We start from the raw sequence: 21,284 nt of genomic DNA, 5'->3' as shown, positions 1-21,284 counted from the left end.
ATTTAGCTAATATAGTCTATGATCTGTCAAAAGCCACTTTCAGTTTCATGAATGAAACAAGATCCTCCATTAGAAATTTGGAGGCACAAGTAGGCCAGCTGAGTAAGAAAGTTATTGAAACTCCTCCCAGTATTCTCCCAAGTAATACAGAAGAGAATCCAAAAGGAGAGTGCAAAGCCATTGACTTAGTCAACATGGCCTAAATGCATCAAGGAGGAGGAGGACGAAAATCCTAGTGAGGAAGACCTCCTGGGACGTCCATCAAGCAAGAAGGAGCTTCCTATTAAGGATCTAGAGGAATCTGAGGCTCATACAGAGACCATAGAGATTCCATTAAATCTCCTTCTGCCATTCATGAGCTCTGAAGAATATTCATCCTCTGAAGAGGATGAAGATGTGACTGGAGAGCAAGTTGCTCAGTACTTAGGAGCTATCATGAAGCTGAATGCCAAGCTGTTTGGTAATGAGACTTGGGAAGGTGAACCTCCCTTGCTCATTAGTGAACTAGATACTTGGATTCAGGAAACTCTACCTCAAAAAAAACAAGATCCTGGCAAGTTCTTAATACCTTGCACCATTGGCACCATGAGCTTTGAAAAAGCTCTATGTGATCTTGGGTCAGGAATAAACCTTATGCCACTCTTTGTAATGGAGAAGCTGGGAATCATTGAGGTACAACCTGCCTTGTTCTCATTACAATTGGCAGACAAGTCAATGAGACAAGCTTATGGAATGGTAGAGGACATGCTAGTAAAGGTTGAAGGCTTTTACATCCCTGCTGATTTCATAATCCTAGATACTAGGAAGGAAGATGATGAATGCATCATCCTAGGAAGACCTTTCCTAGCCACAGCAGAAGCTGTGATAGATGTCAACAGAGGAGAGTTAGTCCTTCAATTAAATGGGGAATACCTTGTGTTTCAAGCACATGGTCATCCCTCTGTGACAAAAGAGAGTAAGCATGAAAAGCTTCTCTCAGTTCAAGGTCAAGAAGGGCCCACACAATCAAACTCTAAGTTTGGTGTTGTGAGGCCACAACCAAACTCTAAGTTTGGTGTTCAAATTCCATATCCAAACTCTAAGTTTGGTGTGGAGACAACACACTAAATTGACCTTATCATCTTGTGGTTCCATGAGAGCCACTGTCAAGCTATTGACATTAAAGAAGCGCTTGTTGGGAGGCAACCCAATTTTATTTATCTAATTTTATTTTATTTTGTTTTAGTGTTATTTTTGTGTTTAATTAGGTACATGATCATGAGGAATCACGAAAAAATCAAAAAAATTAAAAACAGAGTCAAAAACAGAAGAAAAAAATTTTTCACCCTGGAGGACGCACGGGCTGGCGTTCAACGCCCAGAAGGTGCATCTGGCCGGCGTTTAACGCCAGAACAGAGCACCATTCTGGCACTGAACGCCCAAAACAAGCAACAACCTGGCGTTTAACGCCAGGATGCGCACACAGAGGACAATCTGGCGCTGAACGCCAGAAACAAGCTTGAAACTGGCGTTCAACGCCAGAAACAAGCATCACATGGGCGTTTAACGCCCAGAACATGCACCAATGGGCGTTTGAACGCCAGAATGATGCATGAAGGCAATTTACACGCCTATAGGGTGAAGGAATGGTATTTCTTCTCACCTCAGGATCTGTGGACCCCACAGGATCCCCACCTCAGGATCTGTGGACCCCACAGGATCCCCACCTACCTTTTCTTTTAATCCTAATCACACTCTCCTAATCCAAATCTCATTTTCAATGTCACACTTCCCAAAAACCTTCACCAATCACCTCAATTCCTCTTCCCAATTTCCCCATGCACCATTCACATCAACCTCCTCTTCCCCATAAACCCCACCTACCCTCATAAAATTCAAATTCATTTTCCCACCCTTTCCCACCCAAAATGGCCGAAACCTCACCCTCCCCCCTCCCTATAAATACCTCTCTTTTCTTCTTCATTTTCACAACAAAAACCCCTTCTTCTCTCATATAGCCGAACCCCCTCCTCTCATTTTCTTCTTCTTCTACTCTTCTTTTTTTTTTTGCTCGAGGACGAGCAAATTTTAAGTTTGGTGTGGTAAAAAGCCTAAGCTTTTTATTTTTCATTCACCATCAATGGCACCCAAGACCGGAGTTTCCTCAAGAAAAGGAAAAGGGAAGGTAAAAGCTTCCACTTCCGAGTCATGGGAGAAGGAGAGATTCATCTCCAAGAGCCACCAAGACCACTTCTATGATGTTGTGGCAAAGAAGAAGGTGATCCCCGAGGTCCCTTTCAAGCTCAAAAAGAATGAGTATCCGGAAATCCGACATGAAATTCAAAGAAGAGGGTGGGAAGTCATAACCAACCCCATGCAACAAGTCGGAATATTGATGGTTCAAGAGTTCTATGCTAATGCATGGATCACTAGGAACCATGATCAAAGTATGAACCCGAATCCAAAGAACTATCTCACAATGGTTCGGGGGAAACACTTAGATTTCAGTCCGGAAAATGTGAGGTTGGCGTTTCATTTACCCATGATGCAAGGTGATGAACGCCCCTACACAAGAAGGGTCAACTTTAATCAAAGGTTGGACCAAGTCCTTGCGGACATTGGTCCTTCAAGAAGAAGACGCCACTAGAGGTGGATTCATTCCTTGTTCTTTATTTTCTTTCTGTTTTCGGTTTTTAAGTATTATGTTTATCTATGTTTTTGTGTCTCTACTTCATGATCATTAGTGTGTAACCATGCCTTAAAGCTATGAATAAAATCCATTAGTCTTTCACCTCTCTTAAAAGAAAAATGTTTTAATTCAAAAGAACAAGAAGTACATAATTTTCGAAATTATTAGTGAATTTAATTTAATTATATTGATGTGGTGGCAATAATTTTTGTTTTCTGAATGAATGAATGAACAGTGCATATGTCTTTTGATCTTGTTGTTTATGAGTGTTAAATTTGTTGGTGCTTGAAAGAATGATGAACAAAGAGAAATGTTATTGATGATCTGAAAAACATCATGAAATTGATTCTTGAAGCAAGAAAAAGCAGTGAAAAAAAAAAGTGGCAAAAATTTTAAAGCAAGGATCCAAGGCTTTGAGCATTAATGGATAGGAGGGCCCAAGGAAATTAAAATCCAGGCCTAAGCGGCTAAATCAAAGCTGTCCCTAACCATGTGCTTGTGTCATGAAGGTCCAAGCAAAAAGCTTGAGACTGAATGGTTAAAGTTGTGATCCAAAGCTAAAGAGTGTGCTTAAGAGCTCTGGACACCACTAACTGGGGACTTTAGCAAAGCTAAGTCACAATCTGAAAAGGTTCACCCAGTTATGTGTCTTTGGCATTTGTGTATCCGGTGGTAATACTGGAAGACAAAATGCTTAGGGCCACAGCCAAGAATCATAAGTAGCTGTGTTCAAGAATCAACATGCCTAACTAGGAAAGTCAATAACACTATCTGAAATTCTAAGTTCCTAGAGAAGCCAATCACTCTAAACTACAAAGGAAAAAGTGAGATGCCAAAACTGTTCAGAAGCAAAAAGCTACAAGTCCCGCTCATGTAATTAAGTTAATATTCATTGATATTTTGGACTTTATAGTATATTCTCTTCTTTTATCCTATTTGATTTTCAGTTGCTTGGGGACAAGCAACAATTTAAGTTTGGTGTTGTGATGAGCGGATAATTTATACGTTTTTTGGCATTGTTTTTATATAGTTTTTAGTAAGTTTGAGCTACTTTTAGGGATGTTTTCATTAGTTTTTATGCTAAATTCACATTTCTGGACTTTACTAAATGTTTTCAGAGTGGGTACAGTTAAACATCTTTTATTATGGGCTTACAGAGAAAGCTCAGATTTCTCTAGACCACTCTTTTGGTGGATCTATACACATGTGAAAGACAATAGAAGAAGCTCAAGAGCTCATTGATACAGTTTCCAGAAATCAGCATATGTACTTAAGCAGTGAACCTTCCATCAACGAAGAGGCTAAAATAGTAACTGCTGAACTCATTCCTGCAGATCAAGCTACTGAATTCAATCAGCAATTAGATTTTCTAACAAAATAGTTAGCCGAATTCAAGGAGATATTGCAAGAAACAAGAATGGCTAATATGAATATGGAAGTCCAGTTGAAGCAAACAGAACAGCTGTTATCAAAACAAATAACAGAAGAGTGCCAAACAGTTCAATTAAGAAGTGGGAAAACACTAAATACCTCACTTCAAGGCAGTAGGAAGCCAAGAAATGAACAAACTGCTACCCAAAATCCCTCTGAGGACAGTTAGAGCCCAGAGAGGAATAATTTTGGCGTTCAAATGCCAGAAAAGGGGGTGGAAAGCTGGTGTTGAACGCCCAACCCATGCTCAGTCCTGGCGTTCAATGCCAGAAACAGGCAAGGAATTGGCGTTGAACGCCCAAAGGAAGCACAGCTCTGGAGTTCAGACGCCAGAAACAGGTAAGGAGTTGGCGTCTAACGCCACTCCAGCCTCCACCCCTGGCATTCAAATGCCAGTGGGAGATCAGACACATACAAGTGCTGATAGCAGCCCTTCTAGAAAGGCTTCTCAACCCACATCTATAGGCAATAAACATATAGCAACTAAGGTTGAGGAATACAAAGTCAAAATGCCTTATCCTCAAAAACTCCGTCAAGCGGAATAGGATAAGCAATTTGCCCGCTTTGCAAACCATCTCAGGACTCTTGAAATAAAAATTCTGTTTGTAGAGGCACTTGAGCAAATACCCTCTTATGTTAAGTTCATGAAGGAGATCTTAAGTCATAAGAAGGATTGGATGGAAACTAAAAAAGTTTACCTCACTGAAGAATGCAGTGCAGTCATTCTGAAAAGCTTACCTGAGAAGCTTAAAGATCCCGGAAGCTTTACGATACCATGCACATTAGAGGGTACTTGTACCAAGCAAGCTTTATGTGATCTTGGGGCAAGTATCAACCTAATACCTGCATCTACTATCAGAAAGCTTGGTTTGACTGAAGAAGTCAAACTAACCCGGATATGTCTCCAACTTGATGATGGCTCCATTAAATACCCATCAGGCGTGATTGAAGACATGATTGTCAAGGTTGGGCCATTTGCCTTTCCCACTGACTTTGTGGTGCTGGAAATGGAGGAGCACAAGAGTGCAACTCTCATTCTAGGAAGACCTTTCCTAGCAACTGGACGAACCCTCATTGACGTCCAAAAAGGGGAAGTGACCTTGAGAGTCAATGAGGACGAGTTTAAGTTGAATGTTGTTAAAGCTATGCAGCATCCATACACCCAAAATGACTGCATGAGCATTGATATTATTGACTCTCTGGTAAAAGAGGTCAATATGACTGAGAGTCTCGAATCAGAGCTAGAGGATATCTTTAAAGATGCTTAGCCTGATCTGGAGGAACCAGAGAGAATAATAGAACCTCTAAAAATCCCTCAGGAAGAGGAAAAACTTCCCAAACCTGAGCTCAAACCATTACCACCATCCCTGAAATATGCATTTCTGGGAGAAGGTGATACCTTTCCTGTAATCATAAGCTCTACCTTAAAGCCACAGGAAGAGGAAGCACCAATTCAAGTGCTAAGGACACACAAGACAGCTCTTGGGTGGTTCATCAGTGATCTTAAGGGCATTAGCCCAGCCAAATACATGCACAAGATCCTATTGGAGGGTGACGCTAAGCCAGTGGTTCAACCACAGAGGCGGCTGAATCCAGCCATGAAGGACGTGGTGCAGAAGGAGGTCACTAAATTACTAGAAGCTGGGATTATTTATCCCATTTTTGATAGCCCCTGGGTAAGCCCTGTCCAAGTCGTCCCTAAGAAGGGTAGTATGATAGTGGTTCATAATGAAAAAAATGAACTGGTTCCTACAAGAATAGTTACAGGGTGGCGTATGTGTATTGATTACAGAAGGCTCAATACACTACCAGAAAGGATCATTTCCCTTTAGCATTCATAGAACAAATGATAGAAAGACTAGCAAGTCATGAATACTACTGCTTCCTGAATGGATATTCAGGCTATAATCAAATTACAGTAGATCCCAAGATCAAGAGAAAACATCATTCACATGTCCATCTGGCATATTTGCATACAGAAGGATTCCATTTGGCCTGTGCAATGCACCTACAACCTTTCAAAGGTGCATGCTCTATATTTTCTCTAATATGGTGAAAAATTTTCTGGAAGTCTTCATGGATGACTTTTCAGTATTGGGAGACTCATTCAGCTCCTGTCTTGACCATCTAGCACTTGTTTTAAAGAGGTGCCAAGAGACTAACCTGGTTTTAAACTTGGAAAAATGTCACTTTATGGTGACTGAAGGAATTGTCCTTGGGCACAAAATTTCGAACAAGGGAATAGAGGTGGATCAAGCTAAGGTAGAGGTAACTGAAAATTACCACCACCTGCCAATGTTAAGGCAATCAGAAGCTTTCTGGGGCAGGCAGGATTCTATAGGAGGTTTATAAAAAAATTTTCAAAAATCGCCAAACCTCTGAGTAATCTGCTAGCTATTGACATGCCATTTATCTTTGATAAGGAGTGTCTGCAGGCGTTTGAGAGTTTGAAAGCTAAGCTGGTCATAGCACCAGTCATCTCTGCACCAGATTGGACATTACCATTTGAACTAATGTGTGATGCCAGTGACCATGCCATTGGTGCAGTGTTGGGACAAAGGCATGACAAGCTTCTGCACGTCATTTACTATGGCAGTTGTGTTTTAAATGACGCACAGAAGAACTACACAACCACAGAAAAAGAGTTACTTGCAGTGGTTTATGCCATTGACAAGTTCAGATCTTATTTAGTTGGATCAAAAGTGATTGTGTACAATGACCATGCTGCTCTTAAATATCTACTCACAAAGCAGGATTCAAAACCCAGACTCATCAGATAGGTGCTGCTTCTGCAAGAGTTTGATATAGAAATAAGAGACAGAAAAGGGACAGAGAACCAAGTAGCAGATAACCTGTCCCAAATAGAACCAGTAGAAGGGGCGTCCCTCCCTCTTACTGAGATCTCTGAAAACTTTCTAGATGAGCAACTCTTTGCCATCCAGGAAGTGCCATGGTTTGCAGACATTGCAAACTACAAGGCAGTAAAATTCATACCTAAAGAGTACAGTAGGCAGCAATCAAAGAAATTGATCACAGATGCAAAGTACTATCTTTGGGATGAACCAAATCTCTTCAAGAGATGTGTAGACGGAGTAATCCGTAGATGTGTGCCTAAAGAAGAAGCACAGAAGATCCCCTGGCACTGCCATGGATCACAGTATGGAGGACATTTTGGAAGTGAGCGAACAGCCACAAGAGTCCTCCAATGTGGCTTCTACTGGCCTACTCTCTATAAATACTCCCGAGTGTTTGTACTTAATTGTGACAGTTGCCAAAGATCTGGCAATCTGCCTCACAGTTATGCCATGCCTCAACAAGGGATCTTGGAGATTGAGTTGCTTGATGTATGGGGTATTGACTTCATGGAGCCTTTCCCACCATCATACTCAAACACTTATATTCTGGTGGCAGTGGATTATGTATCAAAATGGGTTGAAGATATTGCAACACCCACTAATGATACTAAGACAGAGCTGAAATCCTCCAGAAACACATCTTCAGCAGATTTGGTATCCCTAAAGTACTAATCAGTGATGGAAGCACTCATTTCTGCAATAAACAGCTTTACTCTGCTTTGGTTCGGTATGGAGTTAGCCACAGGGTGGCCACTCCATATCATCCATAGACAAATGGGCAAGCTGAAGTCTCTAATAGAGAACTTAAAAGAATCCTAGAATGGATTGTGATTAACCATAGAAGGGATTGGGCAAGAAGCTTGGATGATGCTCTGTGGGCATACAGAACAGCATTCAAGACTCCTATAGGAACTTCTCCATACCAGCTTGTGTATGGAAAAACCTGTCACTTGCTAGCAGAACTGGAGCATAAGGCCTATTGGGCAACCAGATTCCTAAACCTTGATGCCAAGTTAGCTGGAGAAAAACGATTACTCCAGTTAAATGAGTTAGAGGAATTCAGACTCAATGCTTTCAAAAATGCAAAAATTTACAAAGAGAAAGCAAAAAGATGGCATGACATGAAGCTGTCATCCAGAGTCTTTGAGCCAGGACAGAAAGTTCTGCTGTTTAATTCTAGGCTCAGATTATTCCCCGGGAAATTGAAATCCCGGTGGAGAGGTCCATATGTGATTACAAGTGTGTCACCATATGGATACGTAGAGCTTCAGGATAATGATTCTAACAAAAAGTTCATTGTTAATGGACAGAGAGTCAAACATTATCTTGAAAGCAATTTTGAGCAAGAATGCTCAAAACTGAGACTTAATTAAAGCTCAGTAATAGTCATGAGTTTATTTTATTTGTAATTTTAATTTTAACAATTAGATAATACATTTCAGTGTATGGTACAGAGTTACAGAAGGCTTCAGAAGATAAAACAGCAAAAAGAAGCTCCCTGGTGCGAAAAAGCCAGTAAGAGCTGTTTTGGGCGTTGAACGCCCAAAAGAAGCATCTACTGGGCGTTCAACGCCAATAGAGATAGCCATCTAGGCGTTAAACGCCAGAAAGAAGCATCTTCTAGGCGTTTAACGCTAGATATACAGCGTCCTGGGCATTCAGAAAAATGCCCAGTGACAAAGGAGTTTCTGGCGTTTAATGCCAGCCAGATGCTACAGTTGGGCGTTAAACGCCCAGGAGAAGCTACAGATGGGCGTTAAACGCTCAAAACATGCAGCGTTTGGGCGTTTAACGCCAGGATTATGGGGAGGAGGTGAATTCGTTTACAACTCAAATTTTTCCATTTTTCATGTTCCAATTCATGATTTCTTGCATAAACATTTACAAATTCTCAACTTTCAACTTCAAAATGCAAAAAAAAATCTTAATCCTAAAAATATTTCTTCATTCTTCTTCAATCTCTTTTCAAATCTTTTTCAAAACTCATCTATCTTTTTGAATTCTTGTCAAATCTTTTTAATTTCTTCCCAAATCTTTTCAAACTCATCATATTATCTTTTTTAAATTCAAAGTTATCTTTTTCAAAATCTCATCATATCTTTTGAATTTTTGAAATTGCCTCTCCTTCTATTCCTCTCCTTTCCTTTCTTTTGCTTGAAAACAAGCAAACCTCTAAGTTTGGTGTGTTTTTCCGTGATCACTGAGCTAAAACTCATCAAGATCATGGCACCTAAGGGAAAACAAACCACTTCAAGAGGCAAGAAAGAGAATATTCCAAAATCACTTTGGAATCAAGAGAAGTTCTTAACCAAAGAACATGCAGACCAGTACCACAAAATAATGGATCTGAGATCAGTGATCCCAGAAGTTGAATTCAATCTGAAAGAAGACAAATATTCGGAGATACAGGAGCTGAAGCGCCATAAGCTGTCTTTTGAAGGACCAAGCACCCCACAGACCAAAGGAGCATCCACCTCCCAAAATAAAGGTTGTTGAGTCCTAATCTTAGTCTTAACTCTGTGATAGTTGTTCTTATAGGAATTTACCTTAGAAGTTATACATGAGTAGTAGTAATTAGTATATCTATTTTGATTTTATCTCCAAGATAAGCTATAATTTATTTTTCTCATCATCATCAAAAAATGAATAAAATAGTAAGATTTTTAGAATAAAGAGGCAATATTTTTTCGAGTTCTTAATAAGGAAAATTCTAATTATTTATATGTGGTGGCAATACTTTTTGTCTTCTGAATAAATGCTTGAACAGTGCATATTTTTTATATTGAATTTTATGAATGTTAAAATTGTTGGCTCCTGAAAGGATGATGAACAAGAGAAATATTATTGCTGATCTGAAAAATCATGAAATTGATTCTCGAAGCAAGAAAAAGCAGTGAAAAAAAAAGCAAAAGAGGTAGAAAAAGCCAATAGCCCTTTAAACCAAAAGTCAACGGTGAAAAGGATCCAAGGCTTTGAGCATCAGTGGATAGGAGGGCCCAAGGAAGTAAATCCAGGCCTAAGCGGCTAAATCAAGCTGTCCCTAACCATGTGCTTGTGGCATGCAGGTCCAAGTGAAAAACTTGAGACTGAGTGGTTAAAGTCGTGATCCAAGCCAAAAGAGTGTGCTTAAGAACTCTGGACACCTCTAATTGGGGACTTGAGGAAAGCTAAGTCATAATCTAAAAAGGTTCACCCAGTTATGTGTCTATGGCATTTATGTATCCGGTGGTAATACTGGAATACAAAGTGCTTAGGGCCACGGCCAAGACTCATCAAGTAGCTGTATTCAAGAATCAAAATACTAAACTAGGAGAATCAATAATACTATCTGAATTCTGAGTTCCTATGGATGCCAATCATTCTGAATTTCAAAGGATAAAGTGAGATGCCAAAACTGTTCAGAAGCAAAAAGCTACTAGTTCCGCTCATCTAGTTAGAATCTGAGCTTCACTTAAAACTCTGAGATGCTATTGCTTCTTGATTTCTTTTTATCCTATTTTATTTATCTAGTTGCTTGAGGACAAGCAACAGTTTAATTTTGGTGTTGTGATGAGCGGATATTTTATACGCTTTTTGGGGGGTAATTTCATATAGTTTTTAGTTTGTTTTAGTTAGTTTTTAGTATATTTCTATTAGTTTTTAGGCAAAACTCATATTTCTGGACTTTACTATGAGTTTGTGTGTTTTTCTGTGATTTCAGGTATTTTCTGGCTGAAATTCAGGAAGCTGAGTAAAAATCTGATTTAGGCTGAAAAAGGACTACTGATGCTGTTGGATTCTAACCTCCCTGCACTCGGAATGGATTTTTTGGAGCTAAAGGAGTCTAATTGGCGTGCTCTCAATTGGGTTGGAAAGTAGACATCTAAGGCTTTCCATCAATATATAATAGTTCATACTTTTCGCGAACATAAATGACGTAAACTGGCGTTTAACGCTAGTTTCATGTTACATTCTGGCGTTCAGCGCCAGAAACAGCTTGCAAGTTGGAGTTAAACGCCAGAAACAGGTTACAACCTAGCGTTTAACTCCAGAAACAGCCCAGGCACGTGAGAAGCTCAAGTCTTAGCCCCAGCACATACCAAGTGGGCCCCAAAAGTGGATTTTTGCACCATCTATCTTAGTTTACTCATTTTCTGTAAGCCTAGGTTACCAGTTTAGTATTTAAACAACTTTTAGAGACTTATTTTGTATCTCATGACATTTTTAGATCTGAACTTTGTACTCTTTGATGGCATGAGTCTCTAAACTCTATTGTTGGGGGTGAGGAGCTCTGCAGCATCTCGATGAATTAATGCAATGATTTCTGTTTTCCATTCAAACATGCTTGTTTCTTTTTAAGATGCTGATTAATACTTAACTGTGATGGATGTGATGATCTGTGACACTCATCACCATTCTCAACCCATGAATGTGTGCCTGACAAACACCTCCGTTCTACATTAGATTGAATGAGTATCTCTTAGATTCCTTACACAGAATCTTCGTGGTATAAGCGAGAATCCATTGGCAGCATCCTTGAGAATCCGGAAAGTCTAAACCTTGTCTGTGGTATTCTGAGTAGGATTCAGGGATTGGATGACTGTGACGAGCTTCAAACTCGCGAGTGTTGGGCGTAGTGACAGACGCAAAAGGATCAATGGATCCTATTCCGACATGATCGAGAATCGACAGATGATTAGCTATGCTGTGACAGAGCATTTGGACCATTTTCACTGAGAGGATGGGAAGTAGCTATTGACAACAGTGATGCCCTACATACAGCTTGCCATGGAAGGAGCCTTGCATGTTTGAAAGTGAGAAAGCATTATGTTGCAGGAATTCAGAAGACAAAGCATCTTCAAAACTGCAACATATTCTCCATTACTACATAATAAGTATTATTTAATCCATGCTCTCTTGTTTATTTGCAAGTCAATTGATAACTATAATTGGTATCCTGACTAAGATTAATAAGATAACCATAGCTTGCTTCAAGCCAACAATCTCCGTGGGATTCGACCCTTACTCACGTAAGGTGTTACTTGGACGACCCAGTGCACTTGCTGGTTAGTTGTGCGGATTGCAAAAGTGTGATTGCAATTTCGTGCACCAGCGCGCGAGAGTGATTTAGGAAAAAATGACTTGTGATATTAGCTGTTACAAATCTGAAGTAATAACTCGGCAGTATGCGTCATAACTCGGCATTATACGTTACAACTCAGCATCATGTGTTATAACCAAACTCAACGTACTACATCCTGGAATAAAAAAGTCCGACCAGGCACTATCACCTACTAAATCTAATAACCGCTCTTTAATTCAGATGATTAATAGAAACATAACCGACCTATTCTTCTCCACCTATAAAGGTATGATATTTTATCCTTAAAGGATATACTGAGTTCAAAATACTAACTTAAGCATCGGAGTGCCTTTTGCAGGTACACTCCCCCTTTGTTCATACCCTCCGTGATGTGATATCTCTTTGGACAAAGAGCTCAGATCTTCCTAGCCTATAAGCTCGACGTTAGAGGCAACAGCTCGGCATCGACTCCCTATAACCGAGTTACGCCCAGGTTACTCACACAAGAACAATTGGTGCCCACCGTGGGGCCTAAGATATAGACTTTTTCTGTTTTTATCGGCCTCAGTGCTCCTCCATCTTACCATGGCTAACCCACCTACACCGTCCAAACTCCGAATGGTAACTAAGTTGCAACAAGCCAACTAGAGCATGGCAGAGGAGAATCAAAGAATGGCAAACCAGATCACTGAGTTAACCAATGCTCGAATTAAAAACAATGATGGCCATCAAGAATGAACAGAAGAGGCCGAGCATCAATCTAGACCAACTCATGTTTCTAAAACTGCTCAAAAACGAAGAAGCTCAACCTCCACAAAACAAAGAAGCTCATCCTCCACAAAATTAAGAAGCTCGGCCAGAAAACAAAGACAACGAGCCCGACAACTCAGATGGGCCATTCACGGTCGAGGTGATGAATTTCGAACTGCCCAGAAGGTTCACCTTACCAACTACCTTAACCCCATATGACGGGTTAGGCGATCAAAAGAAATACATCAAAAAGTTCAGATCCATAATGATAGTAAGCGGTGCATTTGATAAAGTCTTATGTCGTTGTTTTCCATCTTATCTAGACGGTCCTGCACTTGATTGGTTTTGTTCTTTGCTTGCAGATTCTATTTCTCATTTTCAGAAACTAGCGAAGTTTTTTAAGGAGAATTTTGCTGGCTCAGCTATCTATTTGCACGACTCTAACTACCTGAACACAATCAAACAAGGTCAGAATGAAATCCTCAGAGACTACATGACTCGTTTCACAAAGGTGGCTTTGAGTATTCCAAACCTCCACCCTGAGGTGCATTTGCACGCCATCAAAAGCGAACTCCGACCAGGGAAATTCTAGGAGGCTATTGCTGTTGCTTAACCAAAAACCTTGGCCGAGTTCTGTGAAAAGGTGAAAGGTCAAATTGATATTAAGGAACTCCGACAAGCTCGGAAACCAGAAAAGCCCCAAAACAAATAAGAGGATAAACCACGGGATAGTAAGAAAAGTTTTAAGCTAACCCGACGTTATGAATCTTATACTCAATTCAATACCAAGAGCGATGATTGATAAACCATTATTTTATGATTTATATTGTGTTTAATTGAGTGGTTTTATCAAGTCTTTACCCACTTATTCATATGATTAGCATGTATTTACAATTCCTTCCCAAAATTGTTCCATGGTTGAAAACTTTCTTCCTAAAGATTTTTAATTACGTATTTTAATTCTCCTTTATACCATTCAATGTCGTGATCCTTGTGTTAAGTATTTCAAGCTTCATAGGACAGGAATGGCTTAGAGAATGGAGAGGAAACTTGCAAAAAGGGAAGGAGCACGAGAAAAATACAGCGATTGGGACAAAATCACAACGACGCATGCACATGCTTGACGCGCACGCATGGATTGAAGTTCGCACAAATGACGCAAGCGCGTGCCTAATGCGCACGCGTGGAGGGGAAATCATCAAACGACGCGTACGCGTGACAAGCACGATCTGCAGAATTAACAGAAATCACTGGGGTGATTTCAAGCCGCATTTTGACCCAGTTTTCGGCCCAGAAACACAGAATAAAGCCAGGGAACATGCAGAAACTCAAGACATACAGATACAACTTTCATATTCATAATTTTTTAGGATTAGATGTAGTTTCTAGAGAGAGGTTCTCTCCTCCATCTTAGGTTTTAGGATTAGGATTTCTTTTAGTCATTAGGATTGTTTCTTCATACCAGGTTCAATGTTCTTTTAATTTAGTTTCTCTTTTATTTGTTTATGAACTTTTCCATGTTAGATTTGATTTCTTTTATTAATGCAATTTGAGGTATTTCAGATATATAATTTTTATTTAGCTTTCTATATTCTTGGCTTTGGTTAAGTAATTAGAGACTCTTGAGTTATCAAACTCTTTTGTTGATTGATAATTGGAAGTTGCTAATTAACTTGAATTCCACTAACTCTAGTCTTTTTTTGGGAATTGACTAGGACTTGAGGATTCATATTGATTTAACCACTTGACTTACCTTCATAGTTAGAGGTTGACTAAGTGGGAGCAATGAGCAATTCTCATCACAATTGATAAGGATAACTAGGATAGGACTTCTAATTTTCATACATTGCCAAGAGTTTTCTTAGCTATTGATTTATTAATTCCTGCAATTTATTTCTCTTGTTCAATCCTTTCAAAAATCCAAAAATACTGTTTTCCACAACCAATAATAAAACACACCTCCCTGCAATTCCTTGAGAAGACGATCCGAGGTTTAAATACTTCGATTTATAAATTTTACTGTGTTTGTTACTTGTGACAACCAAAACTTTTGCACGAAAGGATTCTCCATTGGTTTAGAAATTATACTTACAACGCGAACTTATTTGTGAATTCTTTATCGATAGAAATCCACTCGTCAAAAAGAAGCCCCAATACAATGCAAACTTATTTGTGAATTCTTTACTTATTTGAGGAACTCCGACAAGCTCAGAAACCAGAAAATCCCCAATACAAAGAAGAGGATAAACCACGGGATAGTAAGAAAAGTTTTAAGCTAACCCCCCGTTATAAATCTTATACTCAATTTAACACCAAGAGGGATGATATCATCAAGGAGATTCTAAATTCCAAATTGATCAAACAACCACGAAAGGCCGCAACTATCCAGATGCGAAGAATGTAGACAAGTCAAAGTATTGCACCTTCCACCAGAAACATTGACATATCACTGATGAATGCGACATCGCTAAGGACCCCTTGGAGAGACTAGCTCGGCAAGGCCATCTAGACAAATACATCGGTAGCCATATACAAAGGTGTGCTCCTTCCTTTAGTGACCATACCTCGGTAGGACAATCCAGCCGAGACAAGCAAAGGGCAACTTCTAGTCATCCTAAACAACCAAGAGGAATTATTAACTGCATTTCCGGAGGTTTTGCAGGTGGAGGCGCTATAAGCTCGGCAAGAAAATGCTCATACCGAGTTATGTTATCAATAGAAGCTAGTCCTAACAATAATCAAATGCCTTCACATTTTCCTTAGATGACGTTTCAAGCCTCTGACTTCAATACAACATAACAAATATGGATGACCTAGTCGTAATCTCCATCCAGTTAGGAGATCTTTTAGTCAGAAAAGTACTACTGGATTTGGGGAGCAGTGCTGATGTTCTTTTATATTCAACATTCCAGAAAATAAAACTAAGTAACAACATACTACAACCTTCCACTGGAGACTTAGTCAGATTTTCGGTGGAAAGGGTCCCAGTATTGGGATCTGTGTGGTTACAAACCACACTAAGTAAGCCTCCCTTATCAAAAACCTCAGATGTTCAATATTTAGTTGTGGACTGTTTTAGCCCTTACAATTTGATATTTAGCCGACCTTTCTTGAATATGTTCGGTGCTATAGTATCCATAATTCATTTTTGTGTTAAGTTTCCTGTGCAAGATGATCTTATCGTAATAATTCATAGCGACACCCATGAAGCTCGTCAATGTTACAACGATAGTCTGAAAGACCCAACTGAAGTGTCAACACCCAAGTAAACAACATTGGCAGTCCGGACGAACTCCCAGTTTTGGCCGACCTCGATCCAAGGGCTAATGCCCTCGAGCGGCCAACCACGACGAAGGATTTACAAAAAATCTATTTTGCAGATAACTCGAAGAAATATACTTATGTGGGAACCACACTTAGCTCGGAGGAAAGAGCTTCATTTCAAACATTCCTACAACAACATGTCGACCTATTCGCGTGGATGCCTGCCGACATGCCTGTCATTGACCCATCAATCATCTCTCACAAGCTGGCATTAGATCCTTCTGTCTGACCTGTAGCGCAGAAGAAGCGAAACCTAGGCCTTGAAAGAAAGCAAGCTTCTTTGGAAGAGACAAAGAAGCTAATCAGTGCTGGCTTCATACAGAAAATCAGATTCACAACATGGCTAGCAAACGTTGTCATGGTAAAGAAACAAAACGGTAAATGCGCATGTGTGTTGATTTCACCGATCTCAACAAAGCATGTCCAAAAGATTCATACCCCTTACCATCTATTGATTGTTTAGTGGAAAATGCTTCAGGTTATAAAACACTAAGTTTCATGGATGCATATTCTGGATATAACCAGATTCTAATGCATCCATCCAATCAAAAAAAAACTACATTTATTACCGAATATGGAAATTATTACTGCTATAAAGTTCTGCCATTTAAACTTAAGAACGCAGGAGCAACATATTAACGCCTTATAGACAAGGTATTTGTAGCACAGATCGGCAGAAACTTAGAAGTTTATGTTGATGACATGGTGGCCAAAACAAAGCTCGGCAACAACCATCTTGACAACCTTGCAGAAATATTCAACCAAATATGGAGATACAATATGCGACTTAACCCTGAAAAGTGCGCTTTTGGCGTACAGGGAGGCAAATTCCTCAGATTCATGCTCACTAACCGCGGAATCGAAGCTAACCCAGAAAAATACCGAGCTATATTGGACATGGCAAACCCAAAAACAATCAAAGAAGTCCAACGGTTAACAGGGAGACTTGCTGCACTTTCTAGATTGCTACCTTGTTTGGCTTCTAAGTCTTACTGCTTTTTTCAAACACTAAAAAAGAAAAAAGATTTTCATTGGACCGATGAATGTGAAAATGCTTTCGCAACTATAAAAAACACTCTTTCAAAACCACCTATTTTACAAAAACCCCTTCAAAGGGAACTACTTCACTTATATTTATCTATTACCAGCTGGGCCCTAAGCTCTGTTCTTGTTACAGAGAGACAGAAGCAGCAATAATCGATCTATTTTATTAGCAAGACTTTGCAAGATGCTGAGCTTTGCTATCCTAAGATAGAGAAGTTGGCCCTAGCTCTGGTGTTTTCAGCCCGACGTCTTCGACTGTATTTCCAAAGCCATGTCATCTATGTCCGGACCGATCAACCTTTATGACAAGTTCTCCAAAAACCAGAATTGGCTGGTGAAGAGAAAATTTGATGGAAAAGAATTTCACAAATGAAATCTCGTTGTAAGTATGGTTCTAAACCAACAAACAATCCTCAATCAAAATTTTGTTTATCATAAGTACAAACCCAAATAAAAATGACCGAAGTATTTAAACATCGGGTCGTCTCTCAAGGAATTACAGGGAAGTGTTCTTGTTATTGGCTATGAAGGAATGTTTTGGGATTTTTGTAATAATGAAAAAGAAATATAAATAGCAAAAGAAATAGGCTAACAACTAAGAAAGTTCTTGGCAAGGTATGAGAACTAGAAGTCCTATCGTTGTTATCATCATCAATTGTGACAAGAATTGTCCATTTCTCCCACATAGTTAACCTCTAACTATGAAGGAAAGTCAAGTGGATACAATCAACTTGAGTCCACAAGTCCTAGTCAAATTCTAAGGAAAGACTTGCTTTAGTGGCATTCAAATCAACTAGAAACTTTCAATTATCAATCAACAAAAGAGTTTGATAACTCAAGAGTCTCCAATTACTCAACTCAATCCAAGAGGAGAAAAATACCTAAGCTATGGCTAAGAGAAACATTTCATCAAACACATAGAAGGCAATAAAAGTAAATGATGCACGAAAACTTGTCTCTCAACAAATTTTCCTTCGGCAAGTACACCGAATTGTCGTCAAGTAAAAACTCACAATAGAGCGAGGTCGAATCCCACAAGGATTGATTGGTCAAGCAATTTTAATTGGAAGAGTATGCTAGTTGAGCTAAAAACAGAAGGTGGTTGATATTGCAGGAAATTAAATGGCGAGAAAGTAAATGGCAGAAAATAAAGTGCAGAATCTTAAATGGAGATTGGGGTTGATGAACATGGAAATAAATGGCAGAAAGTAAAGAGAATGGGTAAGATCAGAAATGGAGGATTCATTGGGCTTAGGAGATGTTGAATTCTCTGGATCAGGCTCATTCTCATCCCTTCCTCAATCAATGCATTCATTGATCTCCTTGGCAATCTTAAGTGATTGGATCCCAATTCCTTGGCAATACAATCTCTCTAAGCTTGAACAATTGCCCAATTCCTTGATTTAATTGCTCATGGGAAGAGATGAAGTGTGGTCACTGATTATACCACATGTATTTCCAAATCAAAGTGTTAGGAGGATTACATGTCACTATATCTGCCCAGACCCCAATTTGGTCCAACATGAGAAAGCATTTCTAACATGATCTCCTCATCCCTTTTCCAAGGCTCAGAGGAGATCTAATTATGGAGAGTTTCTTTTCCAAGACAACTAACCAATTGAATTAAGATCGAAATCTTTCTAGCAAATCAAGAGAAAGGAAAAAGGAAAAAGAATGAAAACTATAATTGATCCATCAAATTACAACAGAGCTCCCTAACCCAATGAAAGGGGTTTAGTTGTTCATATCTCCGGGAATGAAAAATAGCAGAAAAGAATACATGTTTAACTAGAAAATGCAGAAAGTAAATATACAGAGGGTAGTTCTCCAAAGTGCCAAGCTTCTCTATAGTTCAAAACTACTCCTATATATATTACTCTTCTTGATCTTCTAGTGAGATCTTCAAGTCTTGGATGTGGGCCTTAGATCTTGAGTTGAAGCAAGTATAATCTTTAGTGGGCTCAGCTTGCAGAAAATTGTGAGTTAGGCATGGGCGTTAGTTAGGACGTTAGTGGAGTTAACGCTAAGTGAAAATGTGGGTTCGAGAACGTTAGTGGCAATCACCTTTCTCACTAACGTTCCAACCCCAAAATGGTCCACATTAACTTCAACGTTAGTGGCACTAACGTGACCACTAACGTTGCCTCATGATCCTTCGGAAACGTTATTGGGAATCACCTTTTCCAATAACATTGCATTGTGCCCCCTTTCCCCACGTTAGAGTTCAGTTAACTAGGTTAACGTGGTTCTTAATGTGGGCATGCCTATGTTTTGAGAGCATTAGTGACATTTACCTTTGTCATTAACGCTCCAAACGCCCCTCCTCTCCACGTTAGAGTTCACGTTAACTAGGTTAACGTGGCCACTAATGTGGTAGTGAATGCCATCTCCAACGTTAGTGACAAAGGTGAGTGTCACTAACGTTGGCTCATCATGCTTAGCTCCACGTTAACTTTCACGTTAGTGGTCTTAACGTGACCACTAACTTGGGCAATGTTGGCTTGATCCAACGTTAGTGACAAAGGTGAGTGTCACTAATGTTGGGGTTGTCTTTCCCTTCCACGTTAGAGTTCACGTTAACTATGTTAACATGGATCTTAACGTGGCTAATTGCCAACTTGTAGCGTTAGTGGTATTCACCTTTACCACTAACGCTGGAGCTCCCTTTTTCTCCACGTTAACTACCACATTAACCTAATTAACGCGACAATTAACGTGGGCTTATGATTGATGACAAGTCATCATATACCTATTTTTCTATGCTTTTTCATACAAGAAATTGATGATTAGTGCTTAAATATTGTATTTTTTTGTAATTAATTGGAAGATTTCCTTGATCTTTTAATTTTATAAATCTTGTAGGAAATAAGAAGAAAAAGAAGCAAAGAAGCACAAAAAAAGGAGAAAAAAAGAGCTTTGGGGTACACTTTGAAGTTGGGGTACACTTTGGAGCCTTAGGCCACGCTTTTAAAAGCGTGGCCCATGACCAAATCAAAGAAGAAAACAACCAGCACGCACACTGCCCTGCCCTTGCCAAGGGCAGGGCAGAATCATGATGAAACAAAGTGAGGTTGGAGCAAATTTTCGCTAAGTTAAAATCTGGCCGCTCACAGCATGACCATGCCTACTTCAAAGGGCTATAACTTGAGCTAAAGACGTCCAATTGATGTGCTTCCAGTTGCGTTGGAAAGCTGACATTCAGAGCTTTCCAACGATATATAGCAATCCATATTTGGCGTAAAATTGAGGCAGGAACGGAAGGCATCTTTAAAGGCCAAAAATAAGCAAAAATAAACCAATGTGCTTCCACCAAGGTTCGAAGCTGGAGCCTCACCCCAAAGCAAGTAGCGCTCATTTTTTCTGCCCTGCCCTCTTGGAGAGTAGGGCAATGTCGTGCTCTTCATGGAAAATCAAGGAAAATTGCTCCCTCAATTGCTTGCCACAAGAATCGAACACGGCACCATGAGGAAGCAAGAAACTAGGCCTTACTTTGGTGCCAAGAAAACCAAGGAAAAGAAGTAGCGTGTGCATCCACCAAGTTTCGAACTTGGAACTTCACTTTTGGAAACACTGCCCTGCCCTCCGCGAGGGCAGGGCAGCATTTTGTGGTGCACGGCCAGCGGGCAGAATCTGGCGCACCAAGGGGGTCTCGGTAGCATCAGCACGCACGGGCAGCAGAATCTGGCGCACCAAAAAACTCTGCCCTGCCCTCCACAAGGGCAGGGCAGCATCCTGCAACACCAACACGCACGCACCAAGGGACGCATGCACCATTTTCTGCCCTGCCCTCCACAAGGGCAGGGCAGCCTCCTAGGAGCAACACATGGGCCAAAATTCAATTTAATTCAATTCCTCACCAAATTGAATCAAAGCCAACCAAACCCATTTCTCCTCAAATCCAAAGCAAGCAAAGCCCACATCATCTCTCAAAGGCACATGGATCAATTAAATTAGGATTTTCATTTTTGTAATTTGTTTTAATTTCATTTTCATTTTTTTTATTTTGTAAAGCCTATATAAAGGCATCAATTAGAGCTCGGAAGGGGGGAGGCTTGCTCCATTAGGGAGTAGTAGTAGTAGATAGCTCTCTCTTTTAATTTTCCTTTCTGTTTGAATTTTGGATTGAGATTGAAAGAAATTCTATTTTCAT

This window comes from Arachis hypogaea, chromosome 4 (genome assembly GCF_003086295.3).
Source record: "Arachis hypogaea cultivar Tifrunner chromosome 4, arahy.Tifrunner.gnm2.J5K5, whole genome shotgun sequence".
Lineage (NCBI taxonomy): Eukaryota > Viridiplantae > Streptophyta > Magnoliopsida > Fabales > Fabaceae > Arachis > Arachis hypogaea.
Note: the sequence above shows the minus strand (reverse complement) of the source record.